Consider the following 17,479-nt stretch of genomic DNA (forward strand, 5'->3'; position numbering starts at 1 on the left):
AATCCTTTTCTCAATGTTATAGTTCTAGTTGAGCTTGTAATGAATATCAATTGTTAAGTACTTGTAGGAAGACACTTCCTCCAAGTTACTATTGTAATACATAAAATTAGCGTAAGTGTCCTTATTGGATTTGATAATCATAACTTTTGTTTTGTCATTGTTAACAATCATACCCATGGTAGAGCAGAAATCCTTAAGAAGTATAAGTTGATTATCAAGATCAAGTGGACACCTTATGAGAATAACAATATTGTTAGCGTAGAGAAGAAGGATGATGACTTCTTCCTCTAAACAACCTTCTAGCTTGTCGATGTAAATGCCAAGTAGGGTAGGGGAGAGGGGGAAACCTTGTTTAACTTTGATATTACATATCTTTTGACCACCCCTCATTTCTCTTTAAATTAGCAATTACATTCTCATATAACCTTAAAGTGGCAACTCTCAACTCAAAAGGAACCTTTAGCTCTTCTAATCTGTTCCAAAGGTTGTTTCTAGGAGCCGTATCGAAAGCCTTTCTAAAGTCCACAAGGCAACAACAGGGATTGGATTATCATTGTGGCATTCCTCCACAATTATCCTAAGCATAACTAGGTGGTCTATTTTTGAGTTCTGTTTTCTAAAACCCGCTTGGCCTTTAGCCCTCTTACCTTCACCTTCAAGCCATTTTCTCAACTTCCTTTCCAAAATAATACCCTATAACTTGGCTATGAGAGGGATGATCATAATTGTCTGATAATTAGAGGGGTTATTTGTATCCCCACTTTTAAAAATAGGGATAATGAGGCTTTGAGTCGATGGTTTAGGGAACTCTTGCTTGACCGCTTGATTGAAAAGCTTGTGAATGTGGGGGATGAGGACATGACCTCCAATTTTTAAGATTTCGGCCTGGTAACCTTCAGTGTCCTATTTTATATGGTTCATATATATAAAGTTGTTACGAATATATATATATATATATATATATATATATATATATATACACACACACACACACACACACACATACACATTTTCAACTAAGCAGATTAGCCCCTATTTATTATAAAAATTGTTATAATTCATGTTCATATGATATTTTTTAAACTAATTGATTTAATTAAAGGGGTAGTAAGGGCATAACTATTTTGAGATAAATATCAATATTAGTCTATGATTAATATTAAGTATATTCTAAAATATTTCATGGAGATTAAGTCCCTGCAATCCACCTCATAATTATTAATACTTAATTAGAATTTTAAAATCCCTATTCCAATACAGACAAACCTATCAACATATTATTGTTATAATTATCTTTGATATTTTGAAAAATTTAATGCTATGTTACCTCTAATGAGTCTTAGAGTTGCTTTAACTTCTCTTAGTTGTGCCACAATTTCTACGAGAAATTTTCCAATCACTTAAAATAATTGAGATATTTTTATGAGAGTTTGAAAAACCCAATGTAATTGATTACAAAAGTGTCTTAAAAAAATGTTTAACAAATTAGAATAAAAACATTAAGTAAATGTCTAACTAGAAAATAACCAATAATATTCTTATAAATATTAAAAATTTAGTTTTAATAGAATTGATTGTTGGGGAAAAATAAAATATGAATTTAGATTCATTTTATTTTGGAATCCTTTATAATTTTAGAGGGATAAAATCCCCACACAAATACATATTTTTTTCACTTCTTTTTTTACTTTAAATGGTTTACACCATAAAGGGTTTCGTCTTTCTTGACACATTATACATGTTAAAATAAATCTATGCTAGTTCGGATATGTGTGTGTGTGTGAAAGGTATAAAGTTAAGATAAATATATGTTGTTTTGGATATATATAAACTCCATATTAACTATGAAAGAAAATATATATCCATTATATTGAGTAGGGTATTTTCTAACTAAATGTATGTATATATATCGTGTAGACAATGATTTATTTTATTTGTGGTCCAAATTGAAATAAATTTTTAATGATTTCTCTTACTTTCAATTACTATATTACTATATATAAAGTTTATATAAATTTGTTCTGCTTAATGCTAACATAAAAACATTTTATTTATGGTTGATATTGTTGTTATTTCAAGGTTTACGCAAAAATTTAATCGCATGAATAATGACACAAAATTCAATAGTACATAATATTTTACATGGTAAAACTCTAACATTTTGTTAAGGAAGCATTCTAAGCTATTGTTGTTTTATTATTATTATTATTAATATTATTATTATTATAAGAAAACTACAATCAAACTTATATTCCTCTTCAATCTCTCAGAATTCATAAATGAAGTAAGAATTGTTTTGGTAACTATCATTTGGTTTTGGAAACCAACACTGTTAAGGTAAATGTAATAAAAAATTAGGTGAATCTCATCCTTATTTTTTCTTTAAATTTTCTTTTTGTCACATTTAACAATGGACACTTTGGAAACAATTTTATAGTACCTTGACCATTCCAAATTATTTTCGTCACTGTTATACAATGGTGCTTTGTTTTTTTAAATGCGTGACTATTTTTAGAATATTATGGTTATGATTGAAAGTAATGCCTATGGAGACTAGGATTGGGATGAAGGGGATATGGAATTAAACTTTATATTATGAATAAATGTTTTACCTTTGGAAAACTATGGGAAAGAGCACATGATTAATAGAAACCTATTTCTATTCTACAAAGCTATTATGTTCCCAAGTCCACATAGTGGAGAAATCAATTATTAAGAAAATAACATAATTGGAGGGAAATATTATTCTAAATTAATAATTAGAAATTATCATAATGGGAGAAAAAGATTATGCTAAAAACCCATCTACAAAGAAGTTCTAAGTTGGGTGAAAGTAAAAGAAAGCACAAAAAGTAGGACATTGCCATGGAAAAATCTACTAGGAAGAGATAAAAATACCACTAGGGAATACATAAGAGGTTGTTGTTCTTAGAGGCAAGAAGTCTCAGCTTGGGGGGAGTTTTTGGTTGTAGTTCTTTGGTTAGGGGAAACTTGTTCTATCCCATAGGGTTCCTAGCAATGCTATTATAGTTAGGAAATCTTAAATTCGTGTTATTACTAGCAGTGAAGGTTATGCAGTATTTCTTTATACTCTCTATCCATTCATAATGAATCGTATATGGGTATGTCTGGTTAAAGAATAGAAAACATATATATATTTCTTTCTATAACTCATGATAGTGATTAATAATATATTGATATGGTTGTATGATATAGAAGTGAATGGATATTCATAAGTAATCTAGTTAGGGGGATATAGAAGGCATATAAATTGATGCTTGTGCACTATGTGGATATTAACTATAATTCTAAGTAAAAAGGTACACACAAACATAATGTAGTTCAAATATAAGGTATAACAGATATAAGGACATCGGATTAATCTTTTAAGCATATTTCCAATGGAATGTCTCTTCTAGGGAAGACTATAGTTAATACATGAAAAGGGATTTATGACAAATTTGGAGCATTGAATTAAACTGTGGGTCATAAGGAAATAATATTTATATGTTTAGACAATAGATAAACTGAAAGGAAATTATTGAAGAGAGTAATACCTTAGCATGAGATATAAGAGTAATTTATTTTAGAACAATAAATTGACCTGTAGAAATTGCAGACATATTAATTATTTATTTTGTAGTAAGGAAACATGAAATGGGCATAACAATCATATTATCTATTTAACATAAAATATTTGTTTGTGAGTATGTTTGGAAACCACTAATAAATTAGGGGAAATATAGTCAGTCTACTCCTTAACTATATTCCTACCCGTGTTGGCTATATATAGAGAAATATATATGGAAATTAAAGAATAATATTTTAAGTAATCAATTCTAGAGGATATGTATGAATTGAAATATTAAGATCACTATAAGTAAAACTATCATACAAAAATAAAGAGGCTCATTTGAAATTGAATTAATACTATAATGGTATAATATCAAGGGCATAAACATTCTCTTGTAATTCATTAAAATATACTATCAATTATAGATGTTAGGGAGACACTAAAAGTTGATTGTTTTAATTGAGAACTTCGGTTATAATCCAACATTGGATATCAAAATAAATGACTGACATCGGTGGATGTTTTTATACAAATCATGAAATTTAGTTTATTGCAACAATGTAATAACTAGAATACATACTGAGTACAATGATATAAGAAGAATGATATAAGAAGAGCTAAGACATTTGGCCAAGTAAGAGTGAAATATTAACAATGGTAACTAAATTACATGCTATAATTACATTTCCAATTCATAAAGTGAAATATTGCAAACTAATGAGACATCTCCATAGAGGTTATGATAGTGATTTCAGACTTCATGTCAAGAATATATTCTAACAATTTGATGCAAAGAGCGCATACACTAAGGTAAATATCAAGGAATTATGCATATGATTACAATAGATATAGTGGAATTCATTCGACAAGTGTGAAATTAATGCGAGTAGTAAATATAAATTTTTATAAAGGAACAATTACTCAATAGAAAATATATACTAAAAGAAAATTGTATTAATAGGTAGGGAGATGGTTTAAAGACTAAATACAAGGGTATGTGGGCACAACCTACTCGATGGAATTAAAAGGGAACCAATGTACCAAATACATTTATAATAAAAAATTGAATACACAAAGTTTATGCCAGATTGGGCAAGTTTGGATCAATGCCATTCATTAACCGTGGACTGAAATAAAGCTACATTCAACATTAACAGGTCAAGCTTGGGAACATATCCAACCAATGTGACAGAATGCCATAGGTCAAGCTTGAGGTCACTCATATATCGATAAGGATATGAATAGGAGTCACATAAAATAATTTCAAGTTACCTGAAAGGATTCACCGATAATAAATTATTACCCTGAGTATGAACAATTTATAATAAAAAGAATAAGATATTTGGAATTAGTATATAAAGTGGAGGTAATTTTTAGAGAAGGGGCACCAAGTAGTACAATGTAACCTATGCGATGAAAATCACATAAAAAGGTTAAACCCTCAAACAAATTTCAAGTTATAGAATATAAAGTCAATAGTGAATAATTGGGAAAAAAGAACCCTTCGCCATTAGAAACAACTAAATGTTAAAAATAAGAACTGTGGGAGCATGCATCAAAATTAAACCAAGGATTAAATATAATTTTTTGGGAAAAAACCTAGTTCATCAACCATGGATAGACCTTAAGTAAGCCAGAATTATGGTTCCAACATTAGAATACCAATTCACAAAAACCCATAAACGGTTCAATTTTGAAACAATATAGAGTGAAAGGAAAAATTTCATATTAAGAAGTAGTAGTAGAAATTGGGAAAGTGGCATGAGAAAATTACTTGTAGGGTTAAAGGTGAGGACCCCTATAGGATTTGTTTCTTAAAGTATAATCCTCTTAAATTATGATCCAAAATTGAAAGAGAAATGGATTGGAAACATTGGAACTCAACAAAAAAAAAAAATACACAAAGAAGATACATGTATAAAATGAAATTGACCACATTGACAAAATAAGAACCATGGAGTTAGAGAAAAAAACACATGAAAGAATCCGTAAATAAGAAAATCCTTGAATTCCTCTGGAAATTTCACAGCCATATTAAAAATAAGTCAAGCAGAGTCTAAGAATGGTGCATAAGACAATAATGTTATGTTCTTGTGAAACAAGAAGTGTGTAGTAGTTAGAGATTATAATTGTGTATTACGAAAGTCCCAAAATAAAAACTCACTGAAATGAGGGAGAAATTTGAAGCTACCTCTATGAAATGAACAATGTGGGTGAAGAATATTAACCAGGTGGAATTCAAATACCCTAAAGTTACAAATTTCCAAGGAAACCATCGAAAAAAGACAGGGTTTAAAACCCTCATTCGACTTTCCTAGATGAAAGAGTAGGGTCAGTGGTGAAAAATGAAAAAAGGAAATGAACCCTAAACAAACAACTTTACCTAGTTTCATTCATTTCTCTTATCTCAATCATTGGATTTCTATGTTAAATCTTGGCCATGGAACATGAAAACCATGTGAACCTAGTGAGTTGGAACCATTAAAAAGTGGCAGGTGGTATCAATCACATGGAAAGGTATTTAACCGTTAAGGTTTCCATAGTGAGTGAGTGAATTTATATGGTTAATGAATAATTAAACCACCCATAAAGTGCATCCTCAAATTAAAATGTGCATTAACAATCACACATGCATGAAGACAATATATACCTTAGATAAAAGCTATAAAGAAATTAAATCTTAACTCAACATATGTGAACCATAGATGTTATACAAATATCATAACCATGTAAACCTATGCCTAGATGAAAATAAATATGCTAAGAATCACAATAACCATGAAAATAAAGTTAGTAAACCCCAAGGAACATATGGTAACTACACATAAGTAACAAGTTTACAAATGCGATAGATAAAATTGAGCATTAAGGCTCCAATATTATTAAAAATTCCTTGTGAAAGTGTTAAATGAAGACATAACATTTTGGAAAATGGAGGAATATTATACCGAATCTGAGGATGTTGTGAAGACTTATTTCCAAAGGGAAAAATATGTTATTGATGTTGTAATTATATCAATGAGGGCATTTTTTTTTTTGTATTTGAGAGGGGTATGTGACATATGGTATTAGAGTTGTAGGTTAAAAGTTTGAGGCCTAAGGGATAAACCATAGCTTTAATTTTATTCAATGGTTGTGTCTCAAAAAAATAATTAAAGTGTTAATGGGATAGTGCTCTGAAATAAAAATGAAATGATAGAACAATGCAAAAAACTTCTGCTAAGTTTCCTGATAAAGAATATTATATTTGGGTTTAGTTGGGAGATGAAACTTCACCTCTAGGAACCCAATTATTGGAAATCGAAAAAGACGAGAGTCAATAATTGAGTAGTATCAAAGCCTACAATAGGAATTTGGTAAAGGAAAATGAAAAGTATAAAATTGAACATAAAGTCAAACTACAAACCTCTAGATACAGAGGCAGAGAAGGGCACAAAAGAATCCTTAAAGAAAATAAATTTTAGATGATAATTCTAGAAATGAGAATGACAAACCTTTGTGAGGAAGAGTCAAATATGAGATCTTCAAGACTTTACTGGACAACGAGAAGATATTCTTACATATGTTTGCATTGTTGGATGCATGTGTTAAGTAGCTTTTTGAAGAGAAGAAAATGATTGAAAATTTATGGAAATATTTAGGTGTTAAACCTACTGAAACTCACAATTTTCTAACTATTGCTAATTCTACTTATGAAACGACATACAATCATCTAATCAAAGACAACACATGTCAATTAATACACTGTAAATTAGTATGTTAAGATACACAAGGTATTTAGGTAGAAGTAGCCCATGATAGCTATGTAGGATTACCTAGAATAGTAAATTAACTAGAGAAAAGAAAGGGCATGGAAAGACTTAGAACTACATGAAAGGTTGTTAAGGATTTAAATAGAAGGATACTTGTGCAAATAGGTGAAATTACATGAAACCTTTTATAGTAGTATGTGATCTAATTTGGTAATGAATTGTAGAAGTGTATAGATGATCTAGCAAACCTGATGATTGGTATGGAAAGCAAATAATAGTAGCCAAGTACATAAGGAAATCAATGTTGCTTAAGAAGTAGTTTCATAAATAGGAAACAAACAGACACACACATATATGAAATTGAAACTACTCATGTGTACTATTATAACTACCAGATGATAGTATGAAAGAAAATAGACTAATGGAAGTTTGGGTAGGAAAAAAATAGCTATTAACACTAAGTAGTGTTGACAGAATGTTTTAGTATACATTTTGGGAAAGATAATTGTGAAGACACAAAGAAATAAACGTTTGTTCTATGCTTATATACTTACAAATATGTATATAGCATGAGAATAAATGTATACAATACATATAAAACATTGGATGAGAATAAATGTAAACAATACATATAAAACATATGATGATTGACTATATATAACAATTGAAATATCAATTACAAAATTGGGAATTTAGAAATTTTAATTTCAAATAGTTTTATATATCTAATCAAAGTAGTTAATGGAATATTATGAGGGAATAGGAATGTGACACCCCCTCCTAACCCCAAAGCCCCACCAAAGAGAGAATGAGGTAGTCACTACGCAGATCCAACTCCTAACATACAATTATGGGAATGTGACCTAAATATTTTGACCTTTTTCAACTTCCTTATAACTTTCAATAGATGACATCGTTGCATCCATCTTGTCAAAATTATTCCAATGATATAAATTTTTCCTCAATCTGATTTACGGATTGAGAGTTATGCCCTTTTAAGGATAATCCCTTTAACCTTGCTATATCATATTAGCCTGCATGTGGAATCCATCCAATGGGCCAAATGGTGGGTGTCTAGGAAGTGTTTCCATCATGGACAGGGTCGTGAGGCAGGCAAGTAAATCACCAGCCAAAACTTAGCATGTTTCCACATGCATACATTTTATTAAATTCTGGACCCAACCCCTGACCTTTGACTTAAGTTAGGGTCAAGCCTCCTCCTCTTGGCAGGTAACATGTTAGGTCGGGGTTAGCATGACCCAAAACCTACAATATCTCTTGACTTTATTCAAACTCCCTACCTCTATTATTTGCACAGTCGAGCCACCATAGGTTGGGGCTGCTATAGAATTAAATGCATGGTGTATGGATAATGAAGGAACCCTCAAGGGTCTTCTCAAGACCCTTGGTAGACTGTAATATTTTCTACAGTTGTCAAAAAGCTACATGCATGTCCATATTCAATAACTAACTATCAAAGAAAAAAAGATTCATTATCTCGAGTCTCCATGTAGATTTGCTGGAGAGCGCAATGCATCTAGGCAGAAGTCCTATGAGATGGCTCCAGATCAAGTCTTGCAGATAGAAGAGACAAGCGTAATTACAACATGAAACCTTGACAATTAATGTATGAATATACAAAACACATATAGTTGCACATAACTAAGCTACTCATTCTAAAATACATTGAATAAACATATAAATGAATTATAGTACCAACATCATGGAGTAGACAATACAGCCACAATTCTATATTAATGTCAAAACAACGATTATAACCATTGGTTGCATCAACCTTCCCTTACCCCTCCAGCTCTTCTCTCTCTCTCCCTTCTTACCAACTTCTTATGCTTAGGTCTGAGACTCTGCTTGGCGATCAAGTAAGCTATCCTTTCAAATGATCTGACCCTCTTCAAAATAGCCCTAGCTCTGCTTATGTAGCATTCAAGGTTAGGGTTCCCAAGTTTCTCCATGAGTTTCCTTAGGTAAAAGTAATGATGTTGCCATTCTTTTGAGCTCTTTCCCATTTTCATTCTTCATTAGGATTATAAATCCCCCAAATAGGTCGAACTTTGATGTTTCCTTACTTTTCTGAGTTGATTTAGGAGAGAATATAGGGATGTTTCTTACTCAATTCGCTCCTTTTACCCTTAGATCCTCATTAGGGTTCACTAAAACTGTCCCCGAGGTAACAAGTAGAGTTGCTTGGGTCACTAACGCTCCCTTAGGCTTGCAGGGAAGTTTTATAAAGCAAGTTGTCAGTGTATAGGCAATGTTAGCTTGGAAACAAGGCTTGTGAACTTGGTCATTGCTTCAGTCATCATGTCTTTCCCCTCTAAGTTGATGAGGAGGTCATTTTATTGTATAACAAATGCCCCCTAAAGTGTGATCAAAGGTTGCGAAGATGGTAAAAATACTTTACTTAACTATTATGTTTCTTCTTTAACAAAAAGAGAGAGAGGATCATATCTTCACGTTGTGTGTGAAACCTGACACAACACATATATAAAACGACTAAAATCATGTCCTAATTTGGGCATTCCCATGCTCAGTAGCTATGTCAGAGTGCTTTTCTCATAAAAGAGATATAACGATGCTTGCCGTTGATAAGTACAATGTCGAACCAGTGTCATCATAGGATCATTCTGATGAGTTGTCTCAAAAAAATAATATATGCAACTTGGGAGAGGAAACAAGGGTGAGTAAATCAAGCCTCTACCCAAGGTCTTCATTTCCTCTTCACCGAACAACATAGATCGATGCATGTGAATATATGCATTGATGTCAAACATGCAAAAAATCATTTGATTACTAGTCAATAATGGAGACCATTAGTAGACATGAGGAAGGCCACCAATAATGGTGATGGTCTCCAAGATGCATAGTACAATCTAGCGAGTGTGAAAACAAATTTGTCGTCAAACACTAGTGGAATCGCTTAACCAGGAACCAACAATAAGAACCCCTAGTCAAACACAAGGTGACCTGCCACTAATGTCTGCAAGTGCCAAGGCACTAAATGTGTTTCTGGGTTGTCTTCCTAGATAGTGTGTTGAAGTCGATAGGAAGAGACTTGTCGAAAGGTAGGCAATAATGTGTCCTACATTAATTGACATGAAACAAGATAAGAATGATATGTTTTTGGAGTAATCTTTAAGCATTGGGTCTAAACAACAGAGGGAATGACGAAAGAATATGCTTGATGGTTTTATGAAGGAAATAAAAGATTATCCCTTGAACAATAGAAGGCATGACAACGGTTTTAACCATGCATCACTTGAATCATGAACACTAAAGAGTCTTAGGATATAGAGATGCAAGAACATCAGGGTATTTAGGCTAAACTCATAGGATGGTAAGATTCATACTGAGAGGCCATCACAAGGAAGGTTTATCTGAGGGAGTGCCATGCTCAAGGGAATGACTACTACCAAACCATGCTTTCAAATATTGAACACAGTTGTAATGTCCACTTTCCCCATCTGATTAGCTTAGTGAGTCTAGATGGGTAAACTCATCTGCCATTTCATATTTTGAGAGTCTAAAAAGGACCGCAAAAAGAGTGACTCTATGTCCTATCTGATTAGTTTAATGAATCCAGAGAGACAAACTCGTCGATATTTTCATGTTTTAAGAGTCTAAAAAGGATCGTAAAAAGAGTGACTCTACACCTCATTTATGTAATTTAATGAGTCCATACGAGACAACTCTGTGGTGTTTTCATATTTAGAGAGTTTGAAAATATCATAATGAACGACTCGAGGGTGGTCCCTTTGTCATAGTTTTTAACCAGGTGCAACAAAAGTTTAATAGTATACCCAGATCGGATACTTTTCTGTGAGTTAATCTGCTGAGTCTAGATAAAGAGAAACATATGCTCAATAGATGATGGCCTCATTTTGTTACGAGTATGAGGAGATAGACTAAACAAACTCAATACCCATCGAATTTTAACGAGTCAATTGAAGAAAACTCAAACTATCTTTTTCATTTTAGTGAGCAAGGAAAAATAGGTAAAATAACCAAGCTTCGTTGCTCATTACTTGAGCTTGTTCATTCAACTTGTTCTTGAAAACCCATTTGGTTGCAATCAAATTTTTCTCTCTCATCCTTGGAAAAATCTCCGAAGTGTCATTCATTTCAATCTAATCAAGTTCTTTATTCATAACTTTCACCTAGAACTTGTCTTCACTTTCTTGACAGAGGTTGTTAGGTTCTATTTGTCGTAATAGAGCTAGATTCACATAACTTGTACTGCCAACAAGTTTCCTTATGGTTTGGACACCATGTATTTGATCTCTAAGAATCTAACTCTTAGGATATTCCTTTTGTACATACATGTATGGTGTCTTTGGACTTGAATTCATGTGTGCTTTCTCACCTTCATTGTCTGAATTTGTTTCCTCCAGATCGACAGACCTCAAATTTGAACTTTCTTCATCATATGAGTTCATATTTCTTTTAGAGGACTCAGGTTGTTAACCTACTTCATCTACTATTACGTTGATGAAATACTCAATATTCTTTGTCTGCTTGTTGTAACACTTATAACATTTGCTTCAAATAGAGTACACGAGCAATATCCTTTCATTAGTGCGTGAATCAAAATTTACATTATTCTTTTCATTCCTTTTAATGAAGCACTTCCTTCCTAACACTCTGAGGTGTTTAACTAATGTAGGTCTCCCCTTCCATAACTCATAGGGTGTTTTATCATTATTAGGCTTGAATTGAGTTCTGTTTGACATATATACTACTGCCTAGGATACCTCTCCCCAGAAGTTGTGAGACACTCTTGCTTCATCCAACATTGCTCTGGTCATTTCCTAGATTTTCATGTTCTTCCTTTCTACTAATCCATTTTCCTGATGAGTTCTAGCTATTGCGTACTTCCTCCTGATGTCGTACTCTTCACAAAATTCCACAAATTCTCTTGAGGTGTATTATCCTCCTCTGTATGATCTTAAGAATTTTATCTTTCGGTATTTCTCCTTTTATACTTTTAGAAAATCCTATAGATTCACAAGCTAATGCAATTTTCTAAAGCAAGAGCCAAGCCTCTACTTCTACTCTTTGCAGTGGAAGCCCATAAAAATCAAGCAAACAATAATCAATAGAGGAAGAGAATCAAAGGTCACATAACACAATAAATATCTAGGGAAAGCCACAACTCAAAACCCCACTATCTGTTTTGTATTAATCTAGAAAATCAAGATGAAATTACAATGCTTTTTCTCTCAAGAACAATCCCAACACTCAGCAAATTCAATCTTTAAATCATAAGTAAGCTCAAGGCCAAAGCTTAGCCTCTTCACAAGCTCTACAAGTCTCTATTCCAATGCTTAATTCCTATGGAGAATAGTTTGTATTTAAAGGGAAATAAACCCTTTAAAAACTATGCAATCCTTGAAGGATTAGTTACTGAATGCATGCACTATTGGTGCAACTCAGAAAAATATAAATCAAATAGTACATTATCCCTGCACTCTAGTCTCAACTGGATCTTTCTCATAATCCACATGCATGAGTTTATAAGGAATAAATATTTAGTTAACTAGAGTAGCACTGGTGGAGTTCATTAGTGACACCACTGGCTGTTAACTCAGTATTAGTTTTCTCAATCAGTTTGAGAACTAATTTAATTAAACTGACTCGTGAAACTGAATCTTCTATTTTACAACTCACAATTAACCCATATTGGACTCCCACAAAGTTGGGAGGACATACACATGATGACAGAAAGAGTTCCAACTTGAATTTCTTAAGTTAAGTAAGTTTAATAAACATAATTAACTAATTTTAAGTTTCTATGAGAATAGAATTCAAATTTAATTCAAGGAAAAATTAAACTCGAATTTCTTGTTGCCATTTCTCAACACTCCCTATCAAGAAGAAAGCGATTATCAACTATCCCGATCCTATCTCTGTGAAACTCAAATTTATATCTTGACAATGCCTTTGTCAATATGTCAAGATCTTGCTCCTCCATGGGAATGTAATCTAACAAAATGATCCACCTCAACATACAATCTCTAATATGATATCGGATATCAATATTCTTTGACCGATCATGAAAATGTGGATTTTCAGAGAGATTGATGCTAATCTGATTATCATAATAAATCATAGTAGGATCCATATGCTGACCAAATAAATGAACCAGCATCTTCCTCATCTAGCTAGCCTCACATGTTCCCTAACTAGCAGCCATGTACTCTGCTTCTACCGAACTGAATTGCAACCAATATTTGTTTCTTTTTGTACCAAGAAACTATCGCTAACCCAATACTAAAGATTCCTTCTAATGTTCTCTTCCTGTCGGATGGACTCCCTACACAATCTGTGTCAGTGAAATCTTGAAGCTTCACTCCCACTTTCCATCTATCCCATAACCCAAACTAAGTAGTGCCTCTGAGGTATCTCAATACATGCTTTGCCACCTTCCAATATAACTTGGTAGGCCTAATCATCGCTTGACTAAGTTGGTTAACCGCATAGCACATATCCGATCATGTGTTCACCAAGTACATGAGTGAACCCACAAGCTTCTTGTAAACAGTAGCTTCCACTACTTCCCCTGAAGTACCATCCTCCTTCCTCCAGTTACTAGCTAGAGGAGCCTCCATGGGTTTACAACTCTCCATGCGGAATCTCCTGAATATATCGTTGGCATACTTGCCCTGACATACAAACAACTCCCCATCTCCTTGCCATACTACCATGCCAAGAAAGTAATGCATGATCCCCATGCCCTTCATCTCAAACTCTCTTGCAAGGTCCTTCTTGCAAGATTTGATGACCTTATCATCACATGTCTTTATAAGAGCATCTACATAAAGTAAAATGATAAACAACCCACCTTCCACCACTATGTGATAGAGGCTCACATCCACTTCACTCTTCGTGAAGCCCAACCCAGTGAAGTAGCTATGTATCCCGATGTACCAAGCATGGGGTGATTGCTTTAGCCCATATAAGGCTCTCTTGAGTCGCCACACATGTGACTCACGGTCCAAGGTTTCAAAAACCTTTTCGGTGCTCTATGTGCACGTATTCCTCAATCATGCCATTGAGGAAGGAAGTCTTCATATCCATCTGATTAATCTTCCAACCCATCTGTGCTTATCGTGCCAAAATAGATGTGATTGATGAGTACCTTGCAATAGGAGAAAAGGTCTCGTCATAGTTAATATCCTCTACTGGTGAAAAGCCATAGGACACAAATCTGGCCTTATGATTCTCCACACTACCATCTGCAGCTTGCTTTACCTTGTAAATCCGACGAGAGCTCACAGCTAACTTGTCCTACGGTCTCAGGACCACATCCTAAACAATGTTTCGAACTATGGAGTAATAATCCTTCACCATCGCATAGACCCAAACTAGTTGCTACACTTCTTCTTGAAAGGAATATGGATCTATCAAAACACATGCACCCATAAGTGTCATGCATCTAGTGTACATCTCTAGTGACCACCTCTATCTGTGCTGAGAAGAGGATGCTCTCACATTATCCCGTGCATAATCCAACAATCTATTAGCCTCTCTAGTGCACTTTCTTCCCTCTTTGGAAGACTCTTCCTGAGTGGATGTCTCCACTCTGTAAACCTCTACATGTGGTTGCTCCACATCAATCTGAGGTCCCTCAACCTTAGGAGCTAAAAGCTCCTCATCTGGATGTAGCTCAATCTCCCTCTCAAGAGATACCAACATGCCCTTCTCTTCATCAAACCTAATATCCTTGTGAACCACTCTCATTCGACTGGTTGGCATGTACACCTGATACTTGTGGGATGTGTCAATGTACCTCACAAAGATCCCCAACTTTGTTGTTGGCTCAAGCTTCTTCTGTGCACCTTCAGTCACATGGCAATAAACCGATGACCCAAAAATCTAGAAGTGACCAATGTTGGGCCATTAATTTGTCATTATTATTATCATTTTTTATCATCTATTTCATCCATTTCTACCATTCTTTATCACATCATTTATCATAAGTTATCATATAATTCCATTTTATAATTATTTATGCTCTTATGGATAAATACTATTTTTTCTCCTTTATTTTTAATATATTGAAGATTATTATGCATTATTTTTCCAATGATGGTTTATTAATGAATTTGTTATAACATCACTCACGATTTTAGCCTCCAAGATATTTTCTAGATTGCAAATTTGATTTCCAACTCAGATATTTGCTGGGATAAGAAGCGATAGCCTTGTGTTGGGCATTTTTTGCAAATGAAGATAAATCTAGAAAATTTGAGACATGAGCTTTGTGTAGAACAGACCAAATCAGTTTTTTATTTGATCAGTTTTCCAAAATTTGGCTTGGATTGAGAGAAAAGAAAGGTTCTCTGAAGGTGATTTTCTTAGATTTGTTGTTACGACCATTTTCCAAATTCTCCCAATTGCAATACCAAATTCAACTTGTTCCAACTGAATCATGATGGGAATGTCATTTAGGTCTGATATTGTTTATTCGGATTATGTAATCAATCCAAAATTGTAATGGAATTTTTTTTGTGATCGACTTTGATGCAACTTGCCTTTTCTCTCTCTGTATTTAAATGAAAACAAAGATCAAAGAAGGGGGATAATTGAGGTGATAATTAGGAGATAGGAGATGGACAATTATTAGATAGGATGTAGGAGAAGAGATAAGAGATGAGAGATGGGAGATGAAAAATTGTTGAATTTGAGGGGAAGCTAAGAGCTTCATTATGTTGTAATTATTTCTTTCATAATTTTAATGAAGGAAGCTATCCACTGAGTTCTACATCTGTTACTTGTAATCTGATCTGAGTTATTTCCCAAGGTATAACTGAGTCTTGGGCAGTTGGGGCACTACCTTGGACGAGGTGTTGCCTTGATCTTGTAAATTAGTGTAGTTATTTGTTTGTTTATTTGAATTTGAATTTGAATTTCTTAAAGTATATTTCCTTTCTTTAACTAATTTGTTGTTTGCTGCATTTTCCAGATTTTTTATTTCATCCAATTTGTAGATATCATTTAATTTGTTGCTCTAGATTAGCATTTGAATTTTGTTAAGTGCAACAGATTAAATTTTCAATTCGGAAATGTGTGGTTTAATTTAACAATTATTTAAATTGTACGATTAGAATAATTGTTTTTCCTGTCATTTACTTTCTTCTTTTTAATTTTAGTTTTATTATTCAAGTCTTACATTTTATTTCTTGTTGAATGAGTATAGAACACAATCATATAGAACCAGTCTTATCTGTTGGTATTGTTATGCATATATATTTTTCCAATTGCCTTGAAATAAAAAGATGTTCCTTGGGTTGATAATTAATGTCCAAGTGATTAATTGTTTTTATTAAAAAATTAATTTTCCCCAACAACCAACATCTTGCCTCTTCCCGGAATAAGCCTCCTTTGGTGTCTTCATCTCAGGTATCCAATGTGGGCTACGGTTCTGAATGTAAACTGCGGTGTTTCATGCCTCAACCCACAAGTGTAGTGGTAGGCCTTAATAATGCAACATCGCCCTTGTTGCCCCTACTATGCTCCTGTTCTTCATCACGGAAACCCCATCCAGTTGAGGGTTATGGGATGCCATCAACTCTCGTTTAATCCCTTCCACTACAAAAAAGTTCTTCAAATCATTGGAGACATACTCACCACCGTTATCACTCCATGTAGATTTAACCTTCTTGCCAGAATCTTTCTCTACCAATGCTTTGAACTCACAAAACTTTTTGAAGGTTTGATCCTTTTTCTACATAAAAAATACCCAACATTTATGAGAATAGTCATCAACAAATATAGCATAATACCTGTGTTTGGATTTGGATTTTATCGAGAATGGTCCACAAACATCTAAATTGACTCTATCTAGAATAAACTCTTCTCGATTGTCTCTATCTTGAAAGGAAGACTTGGTGTATTTTTCGAAAGCACAACCCTTGCATGTATCAACTTGCTCAAGTGCACCTTTGGGAAGACTGGTAGAGATTTGCTGCAATATCTTCAAAGCCCCACGATGCAAGTGCCCTAATCTCTTATGCCACAACTCACTGGTGTCTCGGCTCAACATATTTTTCACTTTTAAACTCAAAGCAACACAATCCTCTACCTCTATCTTATAGAGATTCTGAACTCGAATTCCTATCTTCTTTACGTGACC

This window comes from Pinus tabuliformis, chromosome 2_2, assembly GCF_031772625.1.
Source record: "Pinus tabuliformis cultivar Carrire ecotype Pingquan chromosome 2_2, CPIR1, whole genome shotgun sequence".
NCBI classification, from domain to species: Eukaryota; Viridiplantae; Streptophyta; class Pinopsida; order Pinales; family Pinaceae; genus Pinus; species Pinus tabuliformis.